The sequence below is a fragment of the Pseudophryne corroboree genome, chromosome 12 (genome assembly GCF_028390025.1).
Source record: "Pseudophryne corroboree isolate aPseCor3 chromosome 12, aPseCor3.hap2, whole genome shotgun sequence".
NCBI lineage: Eukaryota > Metazoa > Chordata > Amphibia > Anura > Myobatrachidae > Pseudophryne > Pseudophryne corroboree.
In genome coordinates, this window is record NC_086455.1 from 19,019,942 (window position 1) to 19,030,172 (window position 10,231).

At 54.4% G+C, this 10,231-nt stretch overlaps 1 protein-coding gene across 1 annotated transcript in view; it reads left to right on the top strand.

Moving 5' to 3' along the window:
* The window catches only part of POLR3GL (RNA polymerase III subunit GL), a 188,489-nt gene that overhangs the window by 51,353 nt on the left and 126,905 nt on the right, over positions 1-10,231 (top strand). The gene's annotated exons all lie outside the window — the stretch shown is intronic.

Below are 10,231 nucleotides of genomic sequence, written 5' to 3' on the forward strand. Positions count from 1 at the left end.
GAGGAGCCAGCTTGCAGTCAGAGAGGAGAGGAGCCAGCACGCAGCCAGAGAGGAGAGGAGCCAGCACGCAGCCAGAGAGGAGAGGAGCCGGTATGCAGCCAGAGAGGAGCCAGCATGCAGCCAGTGAGGAGAGGAGCCAGCATGCAGCCAGAGAGGAGAGGAGCCGGCATGCAGCCAGAGAGGAGAGGAGCCGGCATGCAGCCAGAGAGGAGAGGAGCCAGCATGCAGCCAGAGAGGAGAGGAGCCGGCATGCAGCCAGAGAGGAGAGGAGCCAGCGTGCAGCCAGTGAGGAGAGGAGCCAGCGTGCAGCCAGCGAGGAGAGGACTCAGCATGCAGCCAGAGAGGAGAGGAGCCAGCTTGCAGTCAGAAAGGAGAGGAGCCAGCATGCAGCCAGAGAGGAGACGAGCCAGCATGCAGCCAGAGAGGAGAGGAGCCGGCATGCAGCCAGAGAGGAGAGGAGCCAGCATGCAGCCAGAGAGGAGAGGAGCCAGCATGCAGCCAGAGAGGAGAGGAGCCAGCATGCAGCCAGAGAGGAGCCAGCATGCAGCCAAAGAGGAGAGGAGCCAGCATGCAGCCATAGAAGAGAAGAACCAACATGCAGCCAGAGAGGAGAGGAGCCAGCATGCAGCCAGAGAGGAGAGGAGCCAACATGCAGCCAGAGAGCAGAGGAGCCAGCATGCAGCCAGAGAGGAGAGGAGCCAGCATGCAGCCAGAGAGGAGAGGAGCCGGCATGCAGTCAGTGAGGAGAGGAGCCGGCATGCAGCCAGAGAGGAGAGGAGCTGACATGCAGCCAGAGAGGAGAGGAGCCGGCATGCAGCCAGAGAGGAGAGGAGCCGGCATGCAGCCAGAGAGGAGAGGAGCCAGCATGCAGCCAGAGAGGAGAGGAGCCAGCGTGCAGCCAGTGAGGAGAGGAGCCAGCGTGCAGCCAGCGAGGAGAGGAGTCAGCATGCAGCCAGAGAGGAGAGGAGCCAGCTTGCAGTCAGAGAGGAGAGGAGCCAGCACGCAGCCAGAGAGGAGAGGAGCCAGCACGCAGCCAGAGAGGAGAGGAGCCGGTATGCAGCCAGAGAGGAGCCAGCATGCAGCCAGTGAGGAGAGGAGCCAGCATGCAGCCAGAGAGGAGAGGAGCCGGCATGCAGCCAGAGAGGAGAGGAGCCGGCATGCAGCCAGAGAGGAGAGGAGCCAGCATGCAGCCAGAGAGGAGAGGAGCCGGCATGCAGCCAGAGAGGAGAGGAGCCAGCGTGCAGCCAGTGAGGAGAGGAGCCAGCGTGCAGCCAGCGAGGAGAGGACTCAGCATGCAGCCAGAGAGGAGAGGAGCCGGCATGCAGCCAGAGAGGAGAGGAGCCGGAATGCAGCCAGAGAGGAGAGGAGCCAGCATGCAGCCAGAGAGGAGAGGAGCCAGCATGCAGCCAGAGAGGAGAGGAGCCAGCATGCAGCCAGAGAGGAGAGGAGCCGGCATGCAGCCAGAGAGTAGCCAGCATGCAGCCAGTGAGGAGAGGAGCCAGCATGCAGCCAGTGAGGAGAGGAGACAGCATGCAGTCAGAGAGGAGCCAGCATGCAGGGAGTGAGGAGAGGAGCCAACATGCAGCCAGAGAGGAGAGGAGCCAGCATGCAGCCAGAGAGGAGCCAGCATGCAGCCAGAGAGGAGAGGAGCCAGCATGCAGCCAGAGAGGAGAGGAGCCAGCATGCAGCCAGTGAGGAGAGGAGCCAACATGCAGCCAGAGAGGAGAGGAGCCAGCATGCAGCTAGTGAGGAGAGGAGCCAGCATGCAGCCAGGGAGGAGCCAGCATGCAGCTAGAGAGGAGCCAGCATGCAGCCAGTGAGGAGAGGAGCCAACATGCAGCCAAAGAGGAGAGGAGCCAGCATGCAGCCAGTGAGGAGAGGAGCCAGCAGGCAGCCAGTGAGGAGAGGAGCCAACATGCAGCCAGAGAGGAGAGGAGCCAGCATGCAGCCAGAGAGGAGCCAGCATGCAGCTAGAGAGGAGCCAGCATGCAGCCAGAGAGGAGAGGATCCAGCATGCAGCCAGAGAGGAGAGGAGCCGGCATGCAGCCAGAGATGAGAGGAGCCAGCATGCAGCCAGAGAGGAGAGGAGCCAGCATGCAGCCAGTGAGGAGAGGAGCCAACATGCAGCCAGAGAGGAGCCAGCATGCAGCCAGTGAGGAAAGGAGCCAGCATGCAGCCAGTGAGGAGAGGAGCCAGCATGCAGCCAGAGAGGAGAGGAGCCAGAGAGGAGAGAAGCCAGCATGCAGCCAGAGAGGAGAGGAGCCAGCATGCAGCCAGAGAGGAGAGGAGCCAGCATGCAGCCAGTGAGGAGAGGAGCCAGCATGCAGCCAGAGAGGAGAGGAGCCAGCATGCAGCCAGTGAGGAGAGGAGCCAGCATGCAGCCAGAGAGGAGCCAGCATGCAGCCAGTGAGGAGAGGAGCCAGCATGCAGCCAGAGAGGAGCCAGCATGCAGCCAGAGAGGAGAGGAGCCAGCATGCAGCCAGAGAGGAGAGGAGCCAGCATGCAGCCAAAGAGTAGAGGAGCCAGCATGCAGCCAGAGAGGAGCCAGCATGCAGCCAGTGAGGAGAGGAGCCAGCATGCAGCCAGAGAGGAGAGGAGCCAGCATGCAGCCAGTGAGGAGAGGAGCCAACATGCAGCCAGAGAGGAGCCAGTGAGGAGAGGAGCCAGCATGCAGCCAGAGAGGAGAGAAGCCAGCATGCAGCCAGAGAGGAGAGGAGCCAGCATGCAGCCAGAGAGGAGAGGAGCCAGCATGCAGCCAGTGAGGAGAGGAGCCAGCATGCAGCCAGAGAGGAGAGGAGCCAGCATGCAGCCAGTGAGGAGAGGAGCCAGCATGCAGCCAGAGAGGAGAGGAGCCAGCATGCAGCCAGAGAGGAGAGGAGCCTGCATGCAGCCAGTGAGGAGAGGAGCCAGCATGCAGCCAGAGAGGAGAGGAGCCAGCATGCAGCCAGAGAGGAGCCACCATGCAGCCAGTGAGGAGAGGAGCCAGCATGCAGCCAGAGAGGAGAGGAGCCAGCATGCAGCCAGTGAGGAGAGGAGCCAGCATGCAGCCAGAGAGGAGAGGAGCCAGCATGCAGCCAGTGAGGAGAGGAGCCAGCATGCAGCCAGAGAGGAGAGGAGCCAGAGAGGAGAGAAGCCAGCATGCAGCCAGAGAGGAGAGGAGCCAGCATGCAGCCAGAGAGGAGAGGAGCCAGCATGCAGCCAGTGAGGAGAGGAGCCAGCATGCAGCCAGAGAGGAGAGGAGCCAGCATGCAGCTAAAGAGTAGAGGAGCCAGCATGCAGCCAGAGAGGAGCCAGCATGCAGCCAGTGAGGAGAGGAGCCAGCATGCAGCCAGAGAGGAGAGGAGCCAGCATGCAGCCAGTGAGGAGAGGAGCCAACATGCAGCCAGAGAGGAGCCAGTGAGGAGAGGAGCCAGCATGCAACCAGAGAGGAGAGGAGCCAGAGAGGAGAGAAGCCAGCATGCAGCCAGAGAGGAGAGGAGCCAGCATGCAGCCAGAGAGGAGAGGAGCCAGCATGCAGCCAGTGAGGAGAGGAGCCTGCATGCAGCCAGAGAGGAGAGGAGCCAGCATGCAGCCAGTGAGGAGAGGAGCCAGCATGCAGCCAGAGAGGAGAGGAGCCAGCATGCAGCCAGAGAGGAGAGGAGAGGAGCCAGCATGCAGCCAGTGAGGAGAGGAGCCAGCATGCAGCCAGATAGGAGAGGAGCCAGAGAGGAGAGAAGCCAGCATGCAGCCAGAGATGAGAGGAGCCAGCATGCAGCCAGAGAGGAGAGGAGCCAGCATGCAGCCAGAGAGGAGAGGAGCCAGCATGCAGCCAGTGAGGAGAGGAGCCAGCATGCAGCCAGTGAGGAGAGGAGCCAGCATGCAGCCAGAGAGGAGAGGAGCCAGCATGCAGCCAGAGAGGAGAGGAGCCAGCATGCAGCCAGTGAGGAGAGGAGCCAGCATGCAGCCAGAGAGGAGAGGAGCCAGCATGCAGCCAGAGAGTAGAGGAGCCAGCATGCAGCCAGAGAGGAGCCAGCATGCAGCCAGTGAGGAGAGGAGCCAGCATGCAGCCAGTGAGGAGAGGAGCCAGCATGCAGCCAGAGAGGAGAGGAGCCAGCATGCAGCCAGAGAGTAGAGGAGCCAGCATGCAGCCAGAGAGGAGCCAGCATGCAGCCAGTGAGGAGAGGAGCCAGCATGCAGCCAGTGAGGAGAGGAGCCAGCATGCAGCCAGAGAGGAGAGGAGCCAGCATGCAGCCAGAGAGGAGAGGAGCCAGCATGCAGCCAGAGAGTAGAGGAGCCAGCATTCAGCCAGAGAGGAGCCAGCATGCAGCCAGAGAGTAGAGGAGCCAGCATGCAGCCAGAGAGGAGCCAGCATGCAGCCAGTGAGGAGAGGAGCCAGCATGCAGCCAGAGAGGAGAGGAGCCAGCATGCAGCCAGAGAGGAGCTGGGCACACCCTGGAAGAAGACAGGAAGCAGGTCACAAGGGAGGAGGTGTCTGTGAGCACTGGGGGGGGGGTGTATATATGTACTGGTTGGGGGGTGAGGTGTCTGTGAGTACTGGAGGGATGTGTCTGTGAGCACTGGGTGGGCGGGGGGGGGGGATCTGAGTACTGGGGAAAAGGTGTCATACAGTACTGGGGGTAGTGTCTGTGAGTATAGCGGGAGGTGTCTGTGAGTATGGGTGTGTGTGTTTGTGGTACTGGATGTGGGGGTGTCTGAGTACTGGGGGTAAGGTGACTGTGAGAATGGGGGTGAGGTGTCTGTGAGTACTGGAGGGATGTGTCCGTGAGCACTGGGTGGGCGGGGGGGGGGGGGGTCTGAGTACTAGGGATAAGGTGTCATACAGTACTGGGGCATCCATAGGCGACTGTGTGTGGGCCCCCTCCTCTCCCGTAGCAGTCACCGCCGCTGCTAGCGCACTGAGCGCTAGAGACTCTGGCACAACGCTAGCAGCGGCGGTGATGGCTACAGCAGAGGAGGGGGCCCACACACGGAGTCTGCACATGGGTCCCCTCCTCTCTGATACGCCGCTGTACACACCACAACATCTGACAATACATCTGCATTATTAGGATTGGTACAAGGGTGGATATTTTATATATTGCGTTGACCGTCAACAGATGGTGCTAGACACGCCCAAAAGGCGGTGCTAGACACACCCCTCCAACAGTGCACCCCCTAATAAAATGTGCTGCGCACGCCTATGGTGTCTTTGAGTACTGGATGGGGGGTGGTGTCTGTCAGTACTGGGGGTAAGGTGTCTGTGAGTATGGGGGGAGGTGTCTGAGTACTGGGGGTAAGGTGTCTGTGAGAATGGGGGGAGGTGTCTGTGAGTACTGGATGGGGGTGGTGTCAGTAGTGGGGGTAAGGTGTCTGTGAGAATGGGGGGAGGTGTCTGAGTATTGGATGGGGGGTAAAGTGTCTATCAGTACGGGGGGTTAGGTGTCTGTGAGTATGGGGGGAGGTGTCTGAGTACTGGGGGTAAGGTGTCTGTGAGAATGGGGGGAGGTATCTGTGAGTACTGGATGGGGGGTGGTGTCAGTACTGGGGGTAAGGTGACTGTGAGAATGGGGGGAGGTGTCTGTGAGTACTGGATGGGGGGTGGTGTCAGTACTGGGGGTAAGGTGTCTGTGAGAATGGAGGGAGGTGTCTGAGTACTGGATGGGGGGTGGTGTCTGAGTACTGGGGGTAAGGTGACTGTGAGAATGGGGGGAGGTGTCTGAGTACTGGGGGTAAGGTGTCTGTGAGAATGGGGGGAGGTGTCTGAGTACTGGATGGGGGGTGGTGTCTGAGTACTGGATGGGGGATGGTGTCTGAGTACTGGATGGGGGGTGGTGTCAGTACTGGGGGTAAGGTGTCTGTGAGAATGGGGGGAGGTGTCTGAGTACTGGATGGGGGTGGTGTCTGAGTACTGGGGGTAAGGTGACTGTGAGAATGGGGGGAGGTGTCTGTGAGTACAGGGGGGTGCACCCACTGTAAGTGCCACGAGAAACAACTGAGATACGAGGGGGAGGTGAGCTGTGTGGGACCAGTGTGTGCCATGAGGGGGCTCATATGCTGTGAAGTGGGTAGCGAGCTATGAGGGGAATGGGGTGATATGTGAGAGGGTGAGGGCAGCGGCGTGTGCAGCGTTGTTTGTCCGGGCCCCCTCCTCTCTGCTGGCAGCGCTGTAGAGTGTGAGCTCTAGAGGGCTCAGACTCTAATGCGCATAAGCAGATCACCGGGATAATGGCGCCGTTTTCATGGTGATAGCAACAACGTAGCTGCCGTCGGTGCGGGATTCCGAAGGGGTAAGTATTCAAGTGGGTGCAGCATGTGCGGTGCTCATGGGCCGAGTCCAGGGGGGTCCCACACACTGCACCCATTATTTTTTTTACTTTTTCCCCTCAAAGTGTCAGGGCACGGAGCTTAGTCCCGCCCCTGACACCCATGAAGCCACGCCCCCGGGCTCTGTTTGGCCCACAGTTCATTTTTCAGTAAAACCATCGATGGTTCCCTTACAGATGGTTTAACACCATCGAGGTTATCCACTGATGGTGCCATCGATGGTGACCATCGATGGATAACCCACCGAAGGCCATCCCTAGAAGGCAGCGAGTGCTGCAATAGGGGACAGTGAGCTATAAGTAAAACAGTGACCTATGAGGGAGTAGTGAGAGCTTTGAGGGGAGGGAACATACTGTAAATGCTAGATGCAAGTAGTAATATGCCCATTATATTGTGTATTTAGGGACTGCGTTTAGTCCAACATCTGGCACGTTTATGCATTATGGGGTTTATTTTAGGGAGCAGGGAGCATCGGTTGTAAACCTGGCCCTTCTAATTGTGTTTGTGCATAAAATTTTAATTAATGTACTAGCAAAGATGGGTAGTACTAGTAACATGACTGCCCTTTTACATTTCGGGCATAAACACGATCAGAAGACAATTTTTTTATAAAGTAATGCTTCGTAAATGCAAGAGAATTTTTATCTGCACGGGAGTGGGGGCCCATGGCATATTTATACACCCGGGCCCACCACTAGTTCCGCCACTGGATGTGTGTGTGCACTGGGAATGTGTACGCGGCTTCTGGGCCCGTGCGGTGGCTCCGCTGGGCCTCTCTGGACTATTCAGGGCTGCTGTTTTTTTTGTATAATTTCACACATCCTCGACGTGTACAATCGCAGCCGAAAATCGCCATAGCGTCTGTCAATGAATCAGGTCAGATGATAACACTGTAACGCCTCTATGTGACAGGTCCACATTACATGATTGTAGATGTTTTATCAATTTCAAAAGAAAACAAGAAACACTTGAGGATCTGCGCACATCTCTAATAACAAGGGACCCAAACACGTGGCTCATTGTGGCTGTAAGATTATGGGCCTCATTCAGAAATGGGCGCAGTGCAGCTGCTGCGTCTCTGGATTCCCCGCCCCCAAATGGTTAAAAGGCATTGGCTTAGGGGGCACTGTTTGCGGTGAGCTAGGACCCGTTCGGCACATGCACAGAATAGGATCTGTCAGTGGCGTCACAAGGAGGGTGCGGGGGTGTGGCCCACACCCGGGTGTGACACCTGGAGGGGGGTGACACCAAATGTCAGCTCCTCCGCAGTGTCAGGAGCCAGGTGCTGCAGTGAGAAAGTGAGACTGTCTGTGAGACTGTCTCTGGGGGAAGCGGCTTCCCCCAGAGTGACGATTCCGGTATCCCCACGAAGCCACGTCCCCTATGTGTAAGACCACGCCCCTTTTTGCCACGAGCGCGGCAGGAGATCCGTGGTGCGCACCGGGTGTCACCATCTGTGCATGTGCAGACGCCCCAACATCAGAGACGTAGGCAAACTTGAATTAGAGGAACCACAGTAGCTTCTTCCATGTGATATATTTAAACCAATGGGAATAAATGAGGAAGGGTTTTTTGTTTTTTTTTCATTTTGTATTCGATTTTGAATTTTATTTTATAGGTGATTTTGAAATTAATATCCTAAACCGAATCACCAATCAAAATCGAACAACATTGAATTTGATTTTGAAATCGAATGCAAAATCGAATATTAGTAAATGTGGGATTTGATGAGTAAAAAATAAGTTTGATTCGATTCCAGACGATTTAAATCGAACATGAAATCGAATCCAAAATTGAACATTAATAAGTATACCCACTTCTCTTTTAAATCACTTCTGCATCGATATATTCCAAGAAGTTACCAACAATCAAGGGGCGTGATGCTGTGGGCGTGCCCCAAACTACTAGACTGCGCCCGGGCTCACACTTAAACTCTGTATATACCATATTCCACAAAAGTTTGCAGAACAAAATACAGTAAAAATTACACCTGGCCAATGTGATCTATTTTAAAGTGTTTAATTGTTCTTTTATTTTACATCTCCATATTCTACATAATCAGCAAATGTAGTCATTGACAAAGCGGGTGTTCTTCTTCGTCTATCCAGCAACTTCTGAGTTTTTACATCACCCTGCCACAGTCATTTATTATATAACGGAGACTTCAGGCAACAGCGCCATCTTGTGTACACAAGACATTAATGCAATTGAAAGTCCTAGGCATTGGTTGGCTATTTCACACACAGTATATAGTGTATGTACAAGCACTGTACATTTCTATGCACAAACATAGAATATATTTATATATATATCTATTGTCACATACCTATACATACATCTATACACATACACAAACTTGTGTATACTTCTTTTTTTTTTTTTACAAGTAAAATCAGAGGTCAACTCTCTAGATTTATATAAAATTCTAAGTAGTATTCATACCTAGGGAATTAAGTATAAAGGATTCACAGGAATCTCTACAGATGTGAATGATGTCTTATCTGTCACCTGGCTCCATTCAGCCTGACAAGGGCCAGTCAGACCAGGCGTTTAGGTCGGTATAAGACAGGATAATATTATTAGTTATTATCAGCCATATAAAGAGGAAAGTGATGACAGAATATTTACATGGATTGCACTTTGGGGCAGACCACCCACCATCATTTACTAAGCACTTGAGCTCAGGGTGGCATAATGGTAGGGTGCCTGCTGAACTCATCAATATGCTTTACTAACTCAAGAGAGCTTTAAAGGACCACTAAGGTTTAAATAGACCGTCCTCTCATTCTGTGCTGCCTAACTCTTTACCTTTCTCTCAGCAGCGTAGCATCCACAGGCTCATCTTTACCTGTGTTTGATCTCACAGCTAACCAGATTGCTATATTGTGGGGATAAGAGGGGGAGAGGGACAGCGACACTTCTCTGGACTGACAGGAGTAGTGTAATATTATAACACGAGATCCTCAGCATGCAGCGCCGGAGACACACCAAAGTCCCTACAAAAAAGGGGTAAAGGGTGGTAAGGACAATGTAAGATGGGGGGGGGGGGGGGATATGATAATAAATGTAAACTTTGAGACCTTTTAAGAAAATAACCCATGACAACAAAACAGACAAGGAGAGCGAAAAACAATGTTTGGTTGCTATGGGTTACTGCATTTGTAAATTGAACTAGTCCCGTTTCCAAAGCGAGGTAATCTTTCTGCTTTTATTTGTGCAATTGTAATAACTTTAGGCTAAGTACATATGTCCCAGGCACAGAATCAGCCATTCTGTGGCCTGTACCACATCATTAGAAATGACTGGCATCACCGAGACATAGGGGTCTATTTACTAAGCCTTGCATGGAGATAAAGTACCAGCCAATCAGCTCCTAACTGCCATGTCACGGGCTGGGTTTGAAAAATGACAGTTGGGAGCTGATTGGCTGATACTTTATCTCCGTCCACTTTACCTCCATCCAATGCTTAGTAAATAGACCCCACAGGTTTGCTCTGTCTCAGATACGGGCAGCGTGTGCTTGCTGTCGGTTGACGGGCGGCAGCATGCAGAAGTTGTGTGGTCATGATATGCGGGAGCGTGGTCATGTCTGACTGGGAAGTGCCACATCCCCCGCTACGCCCCCTTCCCTAAACACGCCCCATTAATGACACGAGCACCTGCGGCTCATACGCACGGCAATGAAGGGGTTCCTATAGCACTCTCTAACTTTGATTCAATTTGACCTGATGACAATGTAACCGCAGAACACTGTAGGCCATATAGTCTTCTTTGTTTAGCTGTGTTGTACTGACACAATAAATGCACAAGTGTTTAATGTTACCAATAGTGGTTATGGGGTGTTGTATAATTCAAGAATAAGGGCCTATTTATCAATATATGTGGGATATAACCCCACAACACGCATTTTCAGGGGACAGCAGCACAT